This window comes from Triticum aestivum, chromosome 4A, assembly GCF_018294505.1.
Source record: "Triticum aestivum cultivar Chinese Spring chromosome 4A, IWGSC CS RefSeq v2.1, whole genome shotgun sequence".
Classification (NCBI taxonomy): Eukaryota; Viridiplantae; Streptophyta; class Magnoliopsida; order Poales; family Poaceae; genus Triticum; species Triticum aestivum.
The window spans coordinates 378,658,127-378,681,426 of record NC_057803.1 but is presented as its reverse complement, the minus strand read 5'-3'; positions in this window follow the sequence as shown (position 1 = coordinate 378,681,426).

The following is a 23,300-nucleotide window of genomic DNA, read 5'->3' as shown; positions in this document are numbered from 1 at the left end:
CTCGTCATGTCCCCGATCTCATCCGAGACTCCGAACAAACTTCGGTCATCAAATCACAAAACTCATAATACAAATCGTCACAGAACGTTAAGCATGCGGACCCTATGGGTTCGAGAACTATGTAGACATGACCAAGAATCAACTCTGGTCAATAACCACTAGCGGAACATGTATGGTCATATTGGTTCCTACATATTATACGAAGATCTTTATCGGTCAAACCACATAACAACATACGTTGTTCCCTTTGTCATCGGTATGTTACTTGCCTGAGATTCGATCGTTGGCATCTAATACCTAGTTTAATCTCGTTACCAGCATGTCTCTTTACTTGTTCCGTAATGCATCATCCCGCAACTAACTAATTAGTCACATTGCTTGCAAGTCTTATAGCGATGTCCATTACCGAGAGGGCCCAGAGATACCTCTCTGACAATCGGAGTGACAATTCCTAGTCTCGATCTATGCCAACTCAACAAGTACCATCGGAGACACCTGTAGAGGACCTTTATAATCACCTAGTTACGTTGTGACGTTTGGTAGCACACAAAGTGTTCCTCCGATATCCGGGAGTTGCATAATCTCATAGTCATAGGAACATGTATAAGTCATGAAGAAAGCAATAGCAATATAGTAAACGATCAAGTGCTAAGCTAACAAAATGGGTCAAGTCAACAAAATCATTCTCTAATGATGTGATCCCGTTAATCAAATGACAACTCATGTCTATGGCTAGGAAACTTAACCATCTTTGATTCAACGAGCTAGTCAAGTAGAGGCATACTAGTGACACTCTGTTTGTTTATGTATCCACACATGTACTAAGTTTCCGGTTAATACAATTCTAGAATGAATAATAAACATTTATCATGAAATAAGTAAATAAATAATAACGTTATTATTGCGTCTAGGGCATATTTTCTTCAGTCTCCCACTTGCACTAGAGTTAGTAATCTAGTTAACATCGCCATGTGATTTAACACCAATAGTTCACATAACCATGTGATTAACACCCATAGTTCACATTGCCATTTGACCAACACTCAAAGGGTTTACTAGAGTCAGTAATCTTAGTTCACATCGCCATGTGATTAACACCCAAAGAGTACTAAGGTGTGATCATGTTTTGCTTGTGAGAGAAGTTTAGTCAACGGGTCTGACATATTTAGATCCGTATGTATTTTGCAAATTTCTATGTGAACAATGCTCTGCATGGAGCTACTCTAGCTAATTGCTCCCACTTTCAATATGTATCCGAATTGAGACTTAGAGTCATCTGGATCAGTGTCAAAACTTGCATCGACGTAACCCTTTACGATGAACCTTTTGTCACCTCCATAATTGAGAAACATACACTTATTCCACTAAGGATAATTTTGACCGCTGTCCAGTGATCTACTCCTAGATCACTATTGTACTCCCTTGCCAAACTCAGTGTAGGGTATACAATAGATCTGATACACATCATCGCATAATTTATAGAACCTAGGGCTGAGGCATAGGGAATGACTTTCATTGTCTTTCTATCTTCTGTCGTGGTCGAGCTTTGAGTCTTACTCAATTTCACACCTTGTAACACAAGAAAGAACTCTTTCTTTGATTGTTCCATTTTGAACTACTTCAAAATCTTGTCAAGGTATGTACTTCATGAAAAAAAAACTTATCAATCGTCTTGATCTATCTCAATAGATATTAATGCTCAATATGTAAGAAGCTTCACCGAGGTCTTTCTTTGAAAAACTCCTTTCAAATACTCCTTTATGCTTTCCAGAAAATTCTACATTATTTCCGATCAACAATATGTCATTCACATATACTTATCAAAAATGTTGTAGTGCTCCCACTCAGTTTCTTGTAAATACAGGCTTCACCAGAAGTCTATATAAAACTATATGCTTTGATCAACTCATCAAAGCGTATATTCCAACTCCGAGAGGCTTGCACCAGTCCATAGATGGATCGCTGGAGCTTGCATATTTTGTTAGCACCTTTAGGATCGACAAAACCTTCTGGTTGCATCATATATAACTCTTATTTTAACAAATCCATTCAGGAATGTAGTTTTCACATCCATTTGCCAGATTTCATAAAATGTGGCAATTTGCTAACATTATTCGGATAGACTTAAGCATCGCTACTTGTGAGAAAATCTCATCGTAGTCAACACCTTGAACTTTGTCAAAAAAAATCAACAAGTCTAGCTTTGTAGATAGTAACACTACTATCACCTTCTGCCTTCCTCTTGAAGATCCATTTATTTTCTATGGCTTGCCGATCATCGGGCAAGTCAACCAAAGTCCACACTTTGTTCCCATACATGGATCCCATCTCAGATTTCATGGCATCAAGCAATTTCGTGGAATCTAGGCTCATCATCACTTCCACATAGTTCATAGGTTCGTCATGGTCAAGTAACATGACCTCCAAAACAGGATTATTGTACCAATCTGGTGCGGATCTCACTCTGGTTGACCTGAGAGGTTCGGTAGTAACTTGATCTGAAGTTACATGATCATCATCATTAGCTTCCTCACTAATTGGTGTAGGAGTCATAGGAACAGATTTTTGTGATGAACTACTTTCCAATAAGGGAGCAGGAACAGTTACCTCATCAAGTTCTACTTTCCTCCCACTCACTTCTTTTGAGAGAAACTCCTTCTCTAGAAAGGATCCATTCTTAGGAACGAAAGTCTTGCCCTCGGATCTGTCATAGAAGGTGTACCCAACTGTCTCCTTTGGCTATGAAGACACATTTCTCCGCTTTGGGTTTGAGCTTATCAGGATGAAACTTTTTCACATAAGCATCGCAACCTCAAACTTTAAGAAACGACAACTTTGGTTTCGTGCCAAACCACAGTTCATATGGTGTCGTCTCAATTGATTTAGATGGTGCCTTTTTAACATGAATGCAGCTGTCTCTTATGCATAACCCCAAAATGATAGTGGTAAATCGGTAAGAGACATCATAGATTGCACCATATCTAATAAAGTACGGTTACGATGTTCGGACACACCATTACGCTGTGGTGTTCCAGGTGGCGTGAGTTGCGAAACTATTCTGCATTGTTTCAAATGAAGACCAAACTCGTAATGCAAATATTCACCTCCACCATCATATCATAGAAACTTTATTTTCTTGTTATGATGATTTTCCACTTCACTCTGAAATTATTTGAACTTTTTAAATGTTTCAGATTTATGTTTCATCAAGTAGATATACCCATATCTGCTCAAATCATCTGTGAAGGTCAGAAAATAACGATACCTGCCGCGAGCCTCAACACTCATCGGACTGCATACATCATTATGTATTATTTCCAACAAGTCTGTTGCTCGCTCCATTGTTCTGGAGAACGGAGTCTTAGTCATCTTGCCCATGAGGCATGGTTCGCAAGCATCAACTCATACATAATCAAGTGATTTCAAAAGCCCATCGGCATGGATTTTCTTCATGCGCTTTACACCAATATGTCCTAAACGGCAGTGCCACAAATAAGTTGCACTATCATTATTTACTTTGCATCTATTGGCTTCAATATTATGAATATGTGTATCACTACGATCGAGATTCAATAAACCATTCACCTTGGGTGTATGACCATTGAAGGTTTTATTCATGTAAACAGAACAACAATTATTCTCTGACTTTAAATGAATAACCGTATTGCAATAAACATGATCAAATCATATTCATGCTTAACGCAAACACCAAATAACATTTATTTAGGTTCAACACTAATCCCGAAAGTATAGGGAGTGTGCGATGATGATCATATCAATCTTGGAACCACTTCCAACACACATCATAACTTCACCCTTAACTAGTCTCTGTTCATTCTGCAACTCCCGTTTCGAGTTACTAATCTTAGAAATTGAACTAGTATCAAATACTGAGGGGTTTCTATAAAGACTAGTAAAGTACACATCAATAACATGTATATCAAATATACCTTTGTTCACTTTGCCATCCTTCTTATCCGCCAAATACTTGGGGCAGTTCTGCTTCTAGTGACTAGTCCCTTTGCAGTAGAAGCACTTAGTCTCAGGCTTAGGTCCAGACTTGGGCTTCTTCACTTGAGCAGCAACTTGCTTGCCATTCTTCTTGAAGTTCCCCTTCTTCTCTTTGCCCTTTTCTTGAAACTAGTGGTCTTGTCAATTGTCGGTGTCAAAACCGGTGGATCTCAGGTAGGGGGTCCCGAACTATGCGTCTAAGGTCAATGGTAACAGGAGACGGGGGACACAATGTTTACCCAGGTTCGGGCCCTCTCTATGGAGGTAATACCCTACTTCCTGCTTGATTGATCTTGATGAATATGAGTACTAAAAGAGTTGATCTACCACGAGATCGTAATGGCTAAACCCTAAAAGTCTAGCTTGTCTTGCTATGATTATGAGGATATATGTCTACGGACCTAGCCCTTTGGTTTATATAGACACCGGAGGGATCTAGGGTTACATAAGGTCCGTTACAGAGAAAGGAATCTTCATATTTGGTCACCAAGCTTGCCTTCCACGCCCAGGAGAGTCCCATCCGGACACGGGTAGAGTCTTCGGCCTTTGTCTCTTCACAGCCCATTAGTCCGGCCCATGTCTAATAGATTGGACGCCCGAGGACCCCTTAGTCCAGGACTCCCTCAGTAGCCCCTGAACTAGGCTTCAATGCCGAGGTGTCCGGCGCGCAGATTGTCTTCGACATTGCAAGGCGGATTCCCTTTTCCGATACTCCAAGATAGTCTTTGGACATAATGAACGTGTCCGGATCTGCAATACAAGTACCACACACACAGCCGTACAGAGTATAATATTTCACAAGTCCCAACTGCTGACAACTTTTTGCAAGATGACATCACGTCTGTCCAGTCATTATATCGAACCATTTTTGTCTGTCGTTCCACGTTTCGAGATGCGGTTTCCATTGGCACGTCTTGTCAAAGCAGAGATCGTGTCCCCTTATTGCGGGATTCTCATCAATACGGGCGTGGGTAATCCAACCGTGTCGTTTGCACATCCCTTGGGAATAGGAGGGTTTTAGGGTGAGTGGGGAGGCGTTCGATATTCACTGCCTTTATAAGGAGATAAGGATTCCCTTTCTTCACCCACACCTCCTCTCTTTCTCTGTCATTTCATTCTCAAGCTCCAGCACCCAAGTCCTCGTTCTTTCCATCTCAAGGAAGCACTCAGCCATGTCCAGATCCAGAGGTCAAGGAAAGTGGATGGCCTCCTCCTTCAGGGAGAAGGACATCATGAAGCTTCGGGAGGCCGGGTATCTGGCGAAAGAAATCGCCCACCGGCTTCCAGCAAAGGGGCAAATCGCCCCCAGCACGAATCCCAACGAGAGGGTGGTGTTCATCCCTCATTTCATCTGCGGGTTAGGGTTTCCTCTCCACCCTTTCCTCCGTGGGCTTATGTTCTATTACAGGCTAGATTTCCATGACCTAGCCCCGAACTCTTTCCTCGACATCTTGGCATTCATTGTCGTGTGTGAGGCCTTCTTCCGCATCCAACCCCACTTCGGACTATGGCTCAAGATTTTCAATGTGAACCCAAAGGGAGTGGATGGCCAGCACGCGGAGTGCGGAGGTGCCATGGTGAGCAAGCTGCCCAATGTCATATGGCCCAAGTGTACTTTTGTGGAGATTGTCAAGGAGTGGCAGAAACTGTGGTTCTGCATCACAGAGCCCCGTGGCGCCGCCTAGGCCGCGGCCGCCGAATTCAACTCCGGAGCTCCAATGCGGCTCACCTCCTAGATTGAGAAAGCTCAAAATTGGTCTTCATCAAACGAGCTGATAGCGCTGCAAACACGTATTCAAAGCATGGTGGATAAAAACGTTAAGCTCGTCGATGTAATCCAGGTGATGCTAGTTGGTCGGAATCTCCCATGCCAAAGCCGAAGCCGCCCTTTATGGGAATTCAATCCGAAGAAGCACCAAACTCTGGAAAGGCTCTTTGGAACCACTCACGAAGATGCCAAGAAGTTGCTCCTTAAAGGCAACGAGACTCCACCAGCCATGGACTCGGACCACAGGCACGACATTACCCATTCCACCAACGAGGTAAGCCTTTTACGCATCCTCTACTTGCTTGTTTCAAGGAGGATATCTAAACTTTATTATTTCAGGTATGGACGAAGAGAGCGGAGCAGATTCGGTGTCCGGCTCTGCTGCCCGAGGAACCAATCATCTCGCGCCTGGTGAAGATGCTGGTACTGGCGCCCTATAAGGCGCTGGAGAAGAAAGCCAAGAAGAAGGCCAAGGGGGTCCAGAGTGGCCCCCGCCGCAAGGGCGCTTCGGACGTGACGTCCGAAGACAAGACCCACTCCTCTGCCGCCGAAGACGAGAAGGAGGAGGAGGAGAGCAACTCTCCCCCTGATGGGGGGAGGAAGAAGAGGGCAGCCTCCACAAATCTGGAGGCGGAGGCGCTAAAGAGGAGGAAAGCCCTCTCGCGGATAACTCCGCGTGGGACACCGACAGCAGTCCGGAGCAATGCCCCCGGAATAAGCCCCTGGCCGCATTGTGAGTACTAAGAACCCGCACGCATCCATTTATCCGACCCCTCCACTTTATGGTATTAATATGGTTAATCATGTTATTGCAATCCGGCCCACGACAACTCCCAGCGATCCTCGTCAAAAGGCTCGTTGGATTCAAAGGTGATGGCCAGCGAGTCACCGCCGGCCGCTTACTCTCCCAAGGCCAAGGGAGATGACGAGGTGCTGTCCCAAAGGACTTTCCCAGGCCAGGGAGAGTTTCATGAGGCCGTCATGGTGGCGCCAGAGGGTGAAACCTCGGCCGCCGGACACATGGGGGAACAGACCCCCATGGAGACTGGCGATGGGGGCCATGCTCAATTCGGCCCCCATCCGAGCATGGATCCGGAGACCCATACGGCTCCAAAATCCGACAAACAGCCTCCTTCAAGTGAAGGAGGTGTGTCGGTCCTGCCGGTGACCTCTGTCCAACCAGAGGTGTGCCCTTCCCACTGGTGACCTCTGTCCAACCAGAGGCGCCGGATAATCTACTGGAAGCGCTACGAGGTGCTTCCATTGTGGAAGAACACCGTATCCTTATGGGTATGGTGATTGAGAAGGTTCGGTCCGTCAAGAACGGACTGACCGAAGCCTGCAGCGGCCTGCTAAGAGGTTTTGAGGTAAGCGGCGCAAAAGGGAAAATCCCAATATAGACAGTAGCCCCTGAGACACTGTCCAGTGTTCGGAAAGAAAAGCCAGACAGAGGATCAATTAAATTTCATAGGAAACAAATTAAATGTGTCTTATGTGAATAAGTAGGCGTCGTTGCTGGCCGCGACCTCACACACTGCCGAAGTCTCCGGACTAATGCAAAGACTGGAGCGGGCCGAGGAGGACCTCGGCCAAGCGAGGAAGCAGCTAGAAGACCAGCAAGGTATGTAATCACTCGCTATATATTCGGAAAGAATAAATGATGTATATTGACCGTAGTGTCATTATATGTGTAGGAGCAACGACCGAGGTCGAGGCCCTTAAAAAGGCCCTGGCCGAAGCCGAGGGGAGAGCTGTCAAGGAGCAGGCCGCTCGTTAGAAGCTTAAGCCCAGGCTTAACGAGGTCCAGCAAGAGCTCTAGGATGCTGTGAAGAAGTGTGAGACCTTGGAGTGCGATGTTTCGACTCGAGAGACCGAACTTGCCAAGGCTTGCCAAAGCACGGATGCAGCCCGGGTTGAAGCCCAGGGTGCCCTCCAGGAGATCCGGGAGGCCAAGAAGATCGCGTCGGGTAAGGTGTTTAGTATGCAAAACAAGTATGTGAAGAAGAAGTATTTCCTGCAAACCCGGATTCAGAGTTCTCCAGGGGCATTTGCAGATCTGCCGCCCAGTGTGTCCGATGTTGTGGAGTTCTTCCGAGCCGAAGAAGGGAGCTCAACAGAGAAGTTGTTCTGGTCGCAATACCTTGCGCCAGAGCATCCAGTGCCCTTCACCGAGCAGCTAAGACAGCTAGCCGAGCTGCATAGGGTGGCCGAACTGGCCATGAAGGATTTAATAATCCGGTTGTGGGCTGCCAAAGTTATACCCATCAGCTACTTCGGACTCGTGAAGCGGCTGGTAGGTGCCTGCCCTCGGCTAGACATCGTCAAGAGGTCGGCCTGCATCGAGGGCGCGCGCATGGCCTTCGCCCGCTGTAACACCCCGGATGTAACCTACCTTATTTGTATTCCAACTCTTGCGATTTCCGGCTCTAAGTTATGATATTTCCTTTTGTTGGGTTTTTGCCTTCATGTGCTTTTGTCTTTCTCATGCATCTCATGTCATGTCATCATGTGCATTGCATTTGCATACGTGTTCGTCTCATGCATCCGAGCTTTTTCCCCGTTGTCCGTTTTGCATTCCGGCGCTCCTATGTCCTCCGGTGTCCCTTTCTACCCCTTTTCGTGTGGAGGTGTTAGAAGTTTTTGGATTGGACCGAGACTTGTCATCCGGCCTTGGTTTACTACCGGTAGACCGCCTGTCAAGTTTCGTGCCATTTGGACTTCGTTTTATACTCCAACGGTTAACCGAGGGACCGAAAAGGCCTCATGTGTGTTGCAGCCCAACGCCCCTCCAAAGTGGCCCAAAACCCACCTAAACCTTCTCCATCACCTAGGCCGTTCGATCACGATCTCGCGGCCGCAAACCGCACCTCATTTGGAGCTTCCTAGCTCCCTCTACCTCTATAAATAGATCCCTCCACGAAAATCCCGGGTCTCCTCTCCCCCTACCCCTAAAATTTCCCTCGCGTCGTGCCAGACGTGTCCGAATCCGGCCGGACAAGCCGCCGCCGCCGCCGCCCGGGCCCTATCGGCTTCCGCCACATGGCGCCACTGAACTCCTCCCGCCGCCGGCCCGGGAAGCCCGCTCCGGGCCCCCGAGGCCCATCGCCCGCGCCCCGCCGCCTGGGAGCAGGCGCCGCCCGAGGCCGCGCCTCCGCCACCCGTCGTCTCCCCTTCGCCGCCCAGCTCCGCCACCGACGCCGCGAACCTCGCCCGCGGTTCCCCGCGCCCGACGTCGCGCGCCCGCACCGGCGACCTCCTCCTCCCCCACTTCGGCAAACCTTCCGGCCAGTCCCTCTACTCCGACGCCCCACGACAGCTCCGGCAACTGCGTCCCGATTGTCGATGAATAGTAACTTCGGTGCCGACGAACCTCGTAATCCGTGCCAGATCTGGATCTGAGAAGTTTCGGTTGACTTTTTTCCCCAAACCCTAGATATTTTGCATACTTTGACGCATCATAACTTCCTCATCGTGGTTCCGATTCGTGCGTGTAGCATATAAGAATGTTCGTCTCGATGAGTACATCATTTCATCTCATTGCATCATTTTCATTTGAGCTCATCTTGATGCCCGAAATGTTGTTGGAAGAGGACTATATGATGATAGTTTCAGATCTGTTTCAGCAAATGCACTTTTGTCATTTTTGCCATGATTAATGTGGGCATCCTATGATCCTGAGCCCTACATGTGTTTTGAAGAATGCCATGTTATCTTTATAGGGGTGTATGCTATGTATTTTTTGATCTTTGTGGTGACTAGCACAAGCATGCAAAGTAGCTTACTCAATGATGCTGATTTCAGGGGCTTAGAATTTCACCAAGTCGTTGCTCTGTCGTTATTTTTATGCCATATGTTCATGTTGTTTCCTAGTGATCCGTGCCTCTTTTGAGCATGATCAGTAAGGATGTTTTGTAGATATTGTTGTGCTCTATCCATCCATGTCTTTGTTTGCATCTATGGAGCACCCTAGCTTGAGTCAATCGAGCTCTACTTTTGCTATAAAATGTTCCTGGCAGATTGTTAACATGTTTAGCAATTTTGTCGAGCTTCTTCTTGTTGATCTGTGCATGCTATGTTGTTGTTCTTGCCATATCTAGATTATATGCCATGTCTATTTCCTGGGTGTATGCTTAGTTTGTCAGGAAATGCCTCGTAGTGAGGGCATCGAGCTCATAAACATGCCTACTCGTTATCTGTTTTGCCATGCTCCAGTTTTTCACTAAGTCTGAATCTGTTTATATTTTTGCTATGTTCACATGCTTGCAATTGTATTTTCTGATCCCTTTTGGCTCATGCTCACTAAGGGACTTTTGTTGTATGCTTTGAGTAGCTTCATGCCATGCATTGCTTTGCCATGATTTGTCCTGTAGCTTGTAGTTTCATGCTCTAAATATTGCTTCCTGATGATAAATTCCTGACTTGCTGTTAATTTCACTAAGTCTGAAACCTGTTATCTTTTGCACTTTTGCCATGCTTGTTTGAGCTTACTATTGAGTGAATTAGCCGTAGCTCAGTGTTCATCTTTTGTCAAGAATCATGAGTGGATCCCTGCCATGTATTTTGTTGCCATGTTTGAGTGCAGTAGCTTATTTATCTTGATGCATTTAGAAGGCTACTTGTTGTTTATCGCAGACCGATGCCATATTTGTTTTGCTTGCTTTTTCCAAACCGTGCTTCCGATTCCGGTGATCTTTATATCAATTTTGACCGAAATAAACTCCCCTTTTCAGTGGAACTCTTGGATTCCCAAGTTGAGGCCAGGTTCAATCATTCCTTTCCAAATCATGCATATGCATCACATATCGCATCCCGCATATCATACCATGTTTGCATCATGTTGCATGAGCATTGCACGTGGTTGATTGTGTTCCCTTTTGCTTGTTGTTCTTGCTTGGGTAGAGCCGGGAGACGAGTACGTGATCGAGGAGCTCGTTTGTTACGCTTACGAGGATCAAGTCGACTCTCAGAACTTTGCAGGCAAGATGACCATACCCTCGAAATCACTTCTATCTTTGCTTGCTAGATGCTCGCTCTTTTGCTATGGATATGCTACGATACCTACCATGTACTAGCAAACCGTTGTTTGGCTATGTTACCCCTTTGCTCAGCCCCTCTTATAGCGTTGCTAGTTGCAGGTGAAGATTGGAGATCGTTCCTTGTTGGAACATGTTTATTGTTGGGATATCACCATATTATCTTGTTTATCTTAATGCACCTATATACTTGGTAAAGGGTGGAAGGCTCGGCCTTATGCCTGGTGTTTTGTTCCACTCTTGCCGCCCTAGTTTCCATCATATCGGTGTTATGTTCCCGGATTTTGCGTTCCTTACACGGTTGGGTTATAATGGGAACCCCTTGACAGTTCGCCTTGAATAAAACTCCTCCAGCCATGCCCAACATTGGTTTTACCATTCGCCACCTAGCCTCTTTTTCCCTTGGGTTCTGCGGAATCAAGGGTCATCTTTATTTTAAACCCCCAGGCCAGTGCTCCTCTGAGTGTTGGTCCACCTTGTCAGCCGCCGGTGGCCACTAGGGGCAACTCTGAGCTGGCCTACCGGAAGTTTGGACAATCCGGTGTGCCCTGAGAACGAGATATGTGCAGCTCCTTTCGGGATTTGTCGGCACATTCGGGTGGTGTTGTTGAACTTGTTTTACCATTGTCGAGATGTCTTGTAACCGGGATGCCAAGTCTGATCGAATTGTCTTGGGAGAAGGAATATCCTTCGTTGACCGCGAGAGCTTGTGATGAGCTAAGTTGGGACTCCCCTGCAGGGATTTGAACTTTCGAAAGCCGTGCGTGCGGTTATGGGCAGATGGGAATTTGTTATTGTCCGGTTGTAGATAACCTGAAACTTAACTTAATTAAAATGCACCAACCTCGTGGGTAACCGTGATGGTCTCTTCTCGGCGGAGTCTGGGAAGTGAACACGGTGTTGGAGTAATGCTTGAAGTAGGTTGTTCTAGGATCACTTCTAGATCATAGTTGTTCGACCGTGCCTTTGCCCTCTCTTCTCGCTTTCTTTTGCGCACATGTTAGCCACCAAATATGCTAGTCGCTTGCTGCAGCTCCACATCATACCTTTACCTTACCTATAAGCTTAAATAGTCTTGATCGCAAGGGTGTGAGATTGTTGAGTCCCCGTGACTCATAGATTACTTCCAAAACCAGATGCAGGGATCGATGAGACCGCTCCAGGTGATGCAACTGAGCTCAAGTGGGAGTTCGATGAAGAATCCCGTCGTTACTAAGTGTCTTTCCCAGATGATCAGTTGTGGTGCCCAGTTGGGGCGATCGGGGACTTTGTCGCATTTGGGGGTTGATCTTTATTTTTGGTTCCATAGTCGGACCTTGAGTGTATTGGAGGAATGTAATGACTTATTTATGTATTTCTGTGACGTGGCGAGTGTAAGCCAACTATGTACCTTTCCCTTTATTTATTTACATGGGTTGTTGTGAAGATTACCTCACTTGCAACATTGCTTTCAATGTGGTTATGCCTCTAAGTCATGCTTCGACACGTGGGAGATATAGCCGCATCGAGGGCGTTACAAGTTCGTAATCAGAGCCTTCGCCGACCTTAGGAGCCCCCTACTTGATCGAATCGCTGGCGTTGTTGAGTCTAGAAAAAAAATGTTTTGAGTCATTTAGGATTATATATATCGGAGAGTAGGACTTCTTTTTACTCCTCAGTCCCTTCGTCGCTCTGGTGAGGCATCCTGACGTAGAGTTTTGACTCTTCTCTTCTCAAATTTCACTAAATTTTGTTTTAGGATCACGCGGGTAACTTGGAATCGTTCCAATGGTTTTGTGACAAGAACATTGTTCTTGGTGCCTCCTGACATTTAGGGGTTGTGGCAGTGTCTCGGGGAGTTGAGCTCCGAGGTATTGTCGTCACAATTTTCTCGTTGCAGTTCTGGAATACCTGAGTTTCACCGACATCAAAAATCTCTTTTTATGGAGTTGTTGGTGAGATAACCTCGATGCCACCCAGTACTGAGGCGGGAGTTCGGGAGTATTGCCATAACTCGTATAACGGATGCTTTTCGAAGGTTGAGGTAAATGATTTCCGAAAGTTTCTTGGTTATGTGTTGAAGGATGGATACAGCTGGATGTAGGATTTGCTAGCTTTGGGTGAGATATTATGCTTCCCCTGTATCCCCAACACCTGATTGCATAACCGGAAAGGTTCGGGAGTTTCATAGGTGGGAATTCATCTTCACTCAGCCTAACCTCAACATCAGGCAGACTCGTTGGGTCGAAATGATTCAAGAGTATAATCCAAGTATCGAATATACTCCATGCGAGGCCAATGTAATTGTTGATGGATTGAGCAGGAAGGCTTACTGCAATAGTCTGATTCTCAAACCTTACCAACCCGAGCTTTGTGAAGCTTTCCGCAAATTCAACCTTCAATTTGTTCCTCAAGGATTTCTGGCAAACCTCCAAGTCTCTCCTACTTTGGAAGATCAGATTCGTGAGGCTCAACTTCTTGATGCTATGGTGAAGAAGGTGAAGATTGGAATTGCTAAGAGTCAACCTAAGTACAAGTGCTATCGCCTTGATGACAAGGATACTCTATTCTTCGAGGATCGCATTGTTGTGCCTAAAGGTGACCTTCGTAAAGTCATTATGAACGAGGCTCACAATTCACTCCTCTCTATCCACCCTGGAAGTACAAAGATGTACCATGACCTCAAGCAGTCGTATTGGTGGACTCGAATGAAGCGCGAAATTGCTCAATTCGTGAATGAATGTGATGTCTGCAGAAGAGTGAAGGTAGAACACCAACGACCAGCTGGTCTCCTCCAACCTCTTGCCATTCCAGAATGGAAGTTTGACCATATTGAGATGGACTTCGTGACTGGATTTCCAAAGTCCAAGTGTGGCAATGATGCTATCTTCATTGTCATCGACAAACTCACTAAAGTGGCTCATTTTTCTTCCTATCAAAGAATCTATCACATCAGCTCAATTAGCAGAGCTATATACCTCCCGGATTGTCTCTCTACACGGCATTCCGCAGTTGATATCTTCAGATCGTGGCAGCATCTTCACCTCTAAGTTTTGGGAATCTTTTTAGAAGGCCATGGGCACCAACATCCGTTTCAGCACAGCTTTTCATCCTCAAACTAGTGGCCAAGTCAAGCGAGTAAATCAGATTCTTGAAGATATGCTCAGGACTTGCGTCATCTCTTTCGGTATGAAGTGGGAAGATTGTCTTCCATATGTCGAGTTCTCCCACAACAACATCTTCCAAGCGAGTTCGGGCAAGGCCCCATTCGAGATACTCTATGGCAGGAAGTGTCATACTCCTCTTAACTTGCCAGAGGCTGGTGAACGTCAACTTCTTGGAAATGACTTGATCATAGAGGCAGAAGAAATGTGCAAAGTCATTCATGATAATCTCAAAGTCGCGCAATCGCTCCAGAAGAGTTACTATGATAGTAAGCATCATGACTTGGCTTTCTAGATTGGAGACCATGTCTACCTCCGTGTCTCTCCAATGAAAGGTACTCGTCGCTTCGGTATCAAAGGGAAGATTGCCCCTAGATACGTGGGTCCTTTCAAGATCATCAGCAAGAGAGGCGATCTCACCTATCAACTTGAGCTTCCCTCCAACTTTGCAAACGTGCACGACGTGTTTCATGTCTCTCAACTCTGCAAGTGCTTCAAGACTCCTGACCGCACCGTCAACTTTGAAGACATTGATCTCCAAGAAGACCTTTCTTATCGTGAGCACCCAGTTGCTATTCTTGAAGAAACTGAGTGCAAGACTCACAACAAGTCTATCAAATTCCTCAAAGTCAAGTGGTCACATCATTCTGACCATGAAGCCACCTGGGAACGCGAGGTTCACCTCTGTTCTGAGTACTCGGAGTTTTTCCAGTCCTAGATCTCGGGACGAGATCCTTTCGTAATGGTGGAGTGTTGTAACACCCCGGATGTAACCTACCTTATTTGTATTCCAACTGTTGTCGTTTCCGGCTCTAAGTTATGATATTTCCTCGTTGTTGGGTTTTTTCCTTCGTGTGCTTTTGTCTTTGTCATGTCATCATGTGCATTGCATTTGCATACATGTTCGTCTCATGCATCTGAGCTTTTTCCCCGTTGTCCGTTTTGCATTCCGGCGCTCCTATGTCCTCCGGTGTCCCTTTCTACCTCTTTTCGTGTGCTGGTGTTGAACGTTTTCGGATTGGACCGAGACTTGTCATGCGTCCTTGGTTTACTACCGGTAGACCGCCTGTCAAGTTTCATGCCATTTGGACTTTGTTTGATACTCCAACGATTAACCGAGGGACTGAAAAGGCCTCTTGTGTGTTGCAGCCCAACACCCCTCCAAAGTGGTCCAAACCCCACCCAAACCTTCTCCATCACCTAGGCCATTTGATCACGATCGCGTGGCCGCAAACCGCACCTCATTTGGAGCTTCCTAGCTCCCTCTACCTCTATAAGTAGATCCCTCCATGAAAATCCCCGGTCTCCTCTCTCCCTAACCCTAAAATTTCCGTCTCGCCGCGCCGGACATGTCCGAATCCGGCCGGACAAGCCGCCGCCGCCGCCCGCGCCCTATCGGCTTGCGCCACGTGGCGCCATCAAACTCCTCCCGCCGCCGGCCCAGGAAGCCCGCTCCAGGCCCCCGAGGCCCATCGCCCGCGCCCCGTCCCCTGGGAGCAGGCGCCGCCCGAGGCCGCGCCTCCGCCACCCGCCGTCTCCCCTTCGCCGCGCAGCTCCGCCACCAGCGCCAACTCCGGCCGCCGACGCCGGGGAACCTCGCCCGCGGTGCCCCGCGCCTGACGTTGCGCGCCCGCACTGGCGAGCTCCTCCTCCCCCACTCCGGCGAACCTTCCGGCCAGCCCCTCTACTCCGACGCCCCGCGACAGCTCCGGCCACCGCATCCCCGTCGTCGGTGAACAGTAGCTCCGGCACCGACAAACCTCGTAATCCGTGCCAGATCTGGATATGAGAAGTTTCGGTTGACCTTTTTCCCCCAAACCCTAGATATTTTGCATACTTTGACGCATCATAACTTCCTCATCATGGCTCCGATTCCTGCGTGTAGCATATCAAAATGTTAGTCTCGATGAGTACATCATTTCATCTCATTGAATCATTTTCATTTGAGCTCATCTTGATGCCCGAAATGGTGTTGGAAGAGGGCTATGTGATGATAGTTTCAGATCTGTTTCAACAAATGCACTTTTGCCATTTTTGCCATGATTAATGTGTGCATGCTATGATCCTGAGCCCTACATGTGTTTTGAATAATGCCATGTTATCTTTACAGGGGTGTATCGTTATCTGTTTTTCCATGCTCCAGTTTTTCACTAAGTGTGAATCTGTTTATGTTTTTGCTATGTTCACATGCTTGCAATTGTATTTTCTGATCCCTTTTGGCTCATGGTCACTAAGGAACTTTTGTTGTATGCTTTGAGTAGCTTCATGCCATGCCTTTCTTTGCCATGATATGTTCCTGTAGCATGTAGTTTTCATGCTCTAAAGATTGCTTCTGGATGATAAATTCCTGACTTGCTGTTAATTTCACTAAGTCTGAAACCTGTTATCTTTTGCACTATTGCCATGCTTGTTTGAGCTTACTATTGAGTGAATTAGCCATAGCTCAGTGTTCATCTTTTGTCAAGCATCATGAGTGGATCCCTGCCATGTATTTTGTTGCCATGTTTGAGTGCAGTAGCTTATTTTTCTTCATGCATTTAGAAGGCTACTTGTTGTTTATCGCAGACCAGTGCCATATTTGTTTTGCTTGCCTTTTCCAAACCGTGCTTCCAATTCCGGTGATCTTTATATCGATGCGACCGAAATAAACTCCCCTTTCCAGTGGAACTCTTGGATTCCCAAGTTGAGGCCAGGTTCAATCATCCCTTTCCAAATCATGTATATGCATCACATATCGCATCCCTCATATCATACCATGTTTGCATCATGTTGCTTGAGCATTGCATGTGGTTGATTGTGTTCCCTTTTGCTTGTTGTTCTTGCTTGGGTAGAGCCGGGAGACGAGTACGTGATCGAGGAGTCTGTCGGTTACACTTACGAAGATCAAGTCGACTCTGAAAACTTTGCAGGCAAGATGACCATACCCTCGAAATCACTTCTATCTTTGCTTGCTAGATGCTCGCTCTTTTGCTATGCCTATGCTATGGTACCTACCACTTGCTTATCATGCCTCCCCGATTGCCATTTCAAACCTCTAACCCACCATATCCTAGCAAATTGTTGTTTGGCTATGTTACCGCTTTGCTCAGCCCCTCTTATAGCGTTGCTAGTTGCAGGTGAAGATTGGAGATCGTTCCTTGTTGGAACATGTTTATTGTTGGGATATCACCATATTATCTTGTTTATCTTAATGCACCTATATACTTGGTAAAGGGTGGAAGGCTCGTCCTTATGCCTGGTGTTTTGTTCCACTCTTGCCGCCCTAGTTTCCGTCATATCGGTGTTATGTTCCCGGATTTTGCGTTCCTTACATGGTTGGGTTATAATGGGAACCCCTTGATAGTTCGCCTTGAATAAAACTCCTCCAGCCATGATCAACATTGGTTTTACCATTCGCCACCTAGCCTCTTTTTCCCTTGGGTTCCGCAGACTCAAGGGTCATCTTTATTTTAAACCCCCGGGCCAGTGCTCCTCTGAGTGTTGGTCCACCTTGTCAGCCGCCGGTAGCCACCAGGGCAACTCTGGGCTGGCCTACCGGAAGGTTGGACAATCCGGTGTGCCCTGAGAACGAGATATGTGCAGCTCCTATTGGGATTTGTTGGCACATTCGGGTGGTGTTGCTGAACTTGTTTTACCATTGTCGAGATGTCTTGTAACTGGGATGCCAAGTCTGATCGGATTGTCTTGGGAGAAGGAATATCCTTCATTGACCATGAGAGCTTGTGATGGGCTAAGTTGGGACTCCCCTGCAGGGATTTGAACTTTTGAAAGCCGTGCCTGCGGTTATGGGCAGATGGGAATTTGTTATTGTCCGGTTGTAGATAACCTGAAACTTAACTTAATTAAAATGCACCAACCGCATGGGTAACCGTGATGGTCTCTTCTCGGCGGAGTCCGGGAAGTGAACACGGTGTTGGAGTAATGCTTGAAGTAGGTTGTTCTAGGATCACTTCTAGATCATAGTTGTTCGACCGTGCCTTTTCCCTATCTTCTCGCTTTCTTTTGCGCACATGTTAGCCACCAAATATGCTAGTCGCTTGCTGCAGCTCCACATCATACCTTTATCTTACCTATAAGCGTAAATAGTCTTGATCGCGAGGGTGTGAGATTGTTGAGTCCCCGTGACTCACAGATTACTTCCAAAACTAGATGCAGGGATCGATGAGACCGCTCCAGGTGATGCGACTGAGCTCAAGTGGGAGTTCGATGAAGAATCCCGTCGTTACTACGTGTCTTTCCCAGATGATCAGTAGTGGTGCCCAGTTGGGGCGATCGGGGACTTTGTCGCATTTGGGGGTTGATCTTTATTTTTGGTTTCATAGTCGGACCTTGAGTGTATTGGAGGAATGTAAAGACTTACTTAGTTATTTGTGTGGCGTGGAGAGTGTAAGCCAACTATGTACCTTTCCCTTTATTTATTTACATGGGTTGTTGTGAAGATTACCTCACTTGCAACATTGCTTTCAATGCGGTTATGCCTCTAAGTCGTGCTTCGACACATGGGAGATATAGCCGCATCGAGGGCGTTACACCCGCGTCAAGGTGTGGTGGGCGAAGATGGATGCCGTCAAGCTTGTGACCGAGGGGGCATGTGAAGGCAAGGATTACCGCATGCCGGAGCGGTATTTTGAAGACGTCCTCAAGGGGTCCCGCATTGTGGTGATGCAATGTGCGCAAGACATTATTTTCGAATGAATACCTTCATGTTGTCTCTGCCTTGTATGATGAAACAAAGTCATTATGTTATATAATGTTTGTTATTTAAAGAATTTCTCCTCCTGTGCGGTCGTATTGTGTGAAATCTGAGAGTTGGCCAGTTGTCGGCTTCTGCCCCCACGTAGGCAGTATGGGGGTGTTCGGGGTGTAATCTAAACACTCTTGATCCAATTGTTTGGTCCTTGAAGGAGGTGTTTAGCATGACGAACCAGGCAACCAGACTATGCGGCTTTAGCACCCTCACTTAGCCATAGGAGTTTGACAATAGAAATATAGGCGCAGCCCCTAGTATCCGAACTAGGATGCTGAAAACACTTGATCGGGTAAGTACCAATCCCACACGTAATGCGGAAAAAAATCTCTAAGGATTTGAGACCTCCGAAGAGCTGACCGGCTCTCGCTGCATCATGAGAGTCAGTTTTTGGCTTTCTCTACTGAGGTGCTCATCTGGGTAAACCAGGGCACAATCACAGTAGTTCTCCCTTTAGTACCCTAGCCGATACAGTGGAGTGTAAGCTAGTAAGCACAGGAGCCGGGCAACCCAACTATTGACCAAAGACATGATTCGGAGCCAATGTATATAGTGCTAAATTCGGGGTGCCGAACTATACTGTAGAAAGTGTTCGGACTTTGCTGCCGTGTTGTGGGGCTCTATGGAGCCCCTGGCAAATTGAAACGTACCAGAGTGTACGGGTGCTATGTAACACCCCGGATGTAACTTTCCCAATTTGTACTCCAACTCTTACCGTTTCCGGCGTTAAGTTATTTTATTTTCTCGGGTTCGGGTTTTTGTCTCCGTGTGTTGTTATCATTGTCATGCATCTTATATCATGTCATCATGTGCATTGCATTTGCATACGTGTTCATCTCATGCATTCGAGCATTTTCCCCGTTGTCCGTTTTGCATTCCGGCGCTTCGTTCTCCTCCGGTGGTCATTTCTACCTTTCTTTCGTGTGTGGGGATTAAACATTTCCAGATTGGACCGAGACTTGCCAAGCGGACTTGGTTTACTACCGGTAGACCGCCTGTCAAGTTTGGTACTATTTGGACTTCGTTTGATACTCCAACGGTTAACCGAGGGACCGAAGAGGCCTCGTGTGTGTTGCAGCCCAACACCCCTCCATTTTGGCCCAAAAACCAACCTAAACCCTCTCCATCTTCTAGATCGTTCGATCACGATCGCGTGGCCGAAAACCGCACCTCATTTGAACTCTCCTAGCTCCCTCTATGCCTATATATAGATCCTCTCCCGAAATTCCCGGGTCTCTTCCCCCCTAACCCTAGATCTTTCCCTCTCCTCGCGCGCCGGACAAAGTTCCGCCGACGGACATGTCCGGAAGTCTCCCGCCGCCGCCACGTGGCACTGCCTGAGTGGCCGCCGATCTCCTCCGCCGCCGAAGCCCGCAGCGGCCCGTGGCCGTCCCGCCCGTGCCCGCGCACGGGCCAGAGGCGCCGCCCGCGCCGCCTTCGTCCTCTCCCTCGCCGGCCGCCAGCGCACCTCTGCCGCCCACCAGATCTTCGGCAGCCGCCGCCAAGACGTCGCCTCCGCCACCTCGCCGCCGCGGTCTGCCGCGCCGGCCGAGCTCCGGCGACCGTGCCCTCGCCGCCTCCTCGTCGCCGGCGCACTCCGTCCTCCTCTTCCTCCTCCCCGCGGTGCACTCCGGCTGCCACCATTCGTCGACGCCGGCACGAACTCCGGCGAGCTCGGACCTGACCTCGATCCGCGTGCCCGATCTAGATCTGGGAGGTTGACCTAACTTTTGCCTCCTCCAACTTATTTTTTCTGCAAAGTTCATCATGACGTATCTTTGCATCCGTAACTCTGTTTTGGGCATATAGCATATCAAAATGTTCGTCTCAAAGAGTACATCATTTCATTCCATTGCATCATTTTCATTGGAGTTCATCTTGATGCCAGAAATGCTGTTAGAAGAGTGCTACTTGAGATAATTGTCCGATCTGCTGCTCCATTTAGATATTTGTCATTTTTGCCATGATTATTGTGTGCATGATATGCCCATGAGCTCTATATATGTTTTGTTAAGGGTTTTGCCAACTTTCTAGAGGTGCAACCCATGTATTTTTGTGATGTGTGTGGTGACTAGTACAAGCTTGCAAAGTGAGGCACTTGGTAATGCTGATTTCAAGGACTTAGCAATTCCACTAAGTCCTTGACCTGTTTATCTCATATGGCCATATGTTCATGTTGTTTCCTAGTGATCCGTGCCTCTTTTGAGGGTGACCAGTAAGATGTTTTATTAATCTTGTAGTGCTATATCCATCCATGTCTTTCTTTGCAATTATGGAGCACCCTAGCTTGAGTCAATCGAGCTCTACTTTTGCTACTTCGTTAATCTGGGCAGATTGTCTACTTGTTAGCGATTTTGCCGATGATGTTGTAGTTGATCCGTGCATGCTATGCTATTGTTCTTGCCATGTATAGCTTGCATTTTGTGTATTCTTGATGGGTGTATGCTTAGCTTGTCATGACTTGCTCCGTAGTGAGTGCATCAAGCTCGTAAACATGCCTACTTGATATCTGTTTTCAGCATGTGCCAGTTTTCACTAAGTCTGAGAACTGATTATGTTTTTGCCATGTTCACATGCTTGCAATTGTATTTTCTGATCCCTTTTGGCTCAAGGTCACTAAGGGACTTTTGTTAAGATCTTTGAGTAGCTCCATGCCATGCTTTACTTTGCCATGTTCAGGTCCTGTAGCATATAGTTTTGTTGCTCCAAAGTCTGCTACCTGATCTGAAATTCCAGACAAGTGTTAATTTCACTAAGTCTGAGATCTGTTTACCATATGCATTTTTGCCATGCTTGCTTGAACCTGTTAGTGGATGATTTGGCTGTAGCTCAGTGCTAGACTTTTGTTAAGCATCTTGAATTCATCCCTGACATGTATTTTGATACCATGTTTGAGTGTTGTAGCATGTTCATCTCTTTGCATTTAGATGGCTACTTGCTGTAAATCGCAGACCGGTGTCATATTTGATTTGCTTGCCATTTCCAAACCGTAACTCCGATTCTAGCGTTCTTTATAACGTTTTCTAGCGTTTCCTTCTCATCTTTCCAGTGGAACACTTGCATTCCCAAGTTGAGGCCAGGTTCATGCATTCCTTGTCAAATCTTGCATATGCATCCCGCATCGCATCCCGCATAGCATACCATCCTTGTATCATATTGTTTGATCCTTGCACGTGGTTAATTGTGTCCTTGTTGCTTGTTTGTCTTGTTTGGGTAGAGCCAGGAGACGAGTTCGCTAACAAGGAGCCCGTTGAGTTTGCTTTCGAGGATCCAGTCAACTCTGACAACTGTGCAGGCAAGATGATCATACCCTCGAAATCACTACTATCTTTTTTATGCTAGATTGCTCGCTCTTTTGCTATGCCTATGCTACGATGCCTACCACTTTCTTTCAGGCCTCCCAAATTGCCATGTCAAACCTCTAACCCACCATGTCCTAGCAAACCGTTGATTGGCTATGTCACCGCTTTGCTCAGCCCCTCTTATAGCGTTACTAGTTGCAGGTGAAGATTGGAGGCCGTTCCTTATTGGAACATTTATTTACTTGTTGGGATACCATTATATTATCTTGTTATCTTAATGCATCTATATACTTGGTAAAGGGTGGAAGGCTCGGCCTCTCGCCTAGTGTTTTGTTCCACTCTTGCCGCCCTAGTTTCCGTCATATCGGTGTTATGTTCCCGGATTTTGCGTTCCTTACGCGGTTGGGTTATAATGGGAACCCCTTGATAGTTCGCCTTGATTAAAGCTTTTCCAGCAATGCCCAACATTGGTTTTACCATTTGCCACCTAGCCTCTTTTTCCCTTGGGTTTCCGGAGCCCGAGGGTCATCTTATTTTAAACCCCCCCCCCCCGGGCCAGTGCTCCTCTGAGTGTTGGTCCGACTGAGCTGCCTGCGGGGCCACCTCGGGGAAACTTGAGGGTTGGTTTTACTCGTAGCTAGTCTCATCTGAGTGTGCCCTAAGAACGAGATATGTGCAGCTCCTATCGGGATTTGTCGGCACATTTGGGCGGTGTTGTTGGTCTTGTTTTAACCTGTCGAAGTGTCTTGAAGAACCGAGGTACTGAGTCTGATCGGAATGTCTCGGGAGGAGGTCTATTCCTTCGTTGACCGTGAGAGCTTGTCATGGGCTAAGTTGGGACTCCCCTGCAGGGATTTGAACTTTCGAAAGTCGTGCCCGCGGTTATGGGCAGATGGGAATTTTGTTAATGTCCGGTTGTAGATAACTTGAACCTTAACTTAATTCAAATGAATCAACTGAGTGTGTTACCGTGATGGCCTCTTCTCGGCGGAGTCCGGGAAGTGGACACGGTGTTGGAGTAATGTTTGCGCAGGTTGCTCTCTAGTTTCTCGCTCACGCTTTGCCTCCTCTTCTTGCTCTATTTTGCGAACTGGATAGCCACCATATATGCTAGTCACTTGCTGCAGCTCCACTTATTTTTACCTTGCCTTACCTATAAGCTTAAATAGTCTTGATCGCGAGGGTGCGAGATTGTTGAGTCCCTGTGGCTCACAGATTACTATTACACCAGACGCAGGGCCTGATGATTCCGCTCCAGGTGACGCGCTCGAGCTCAAGTGGAAGTTCGACAAGGAC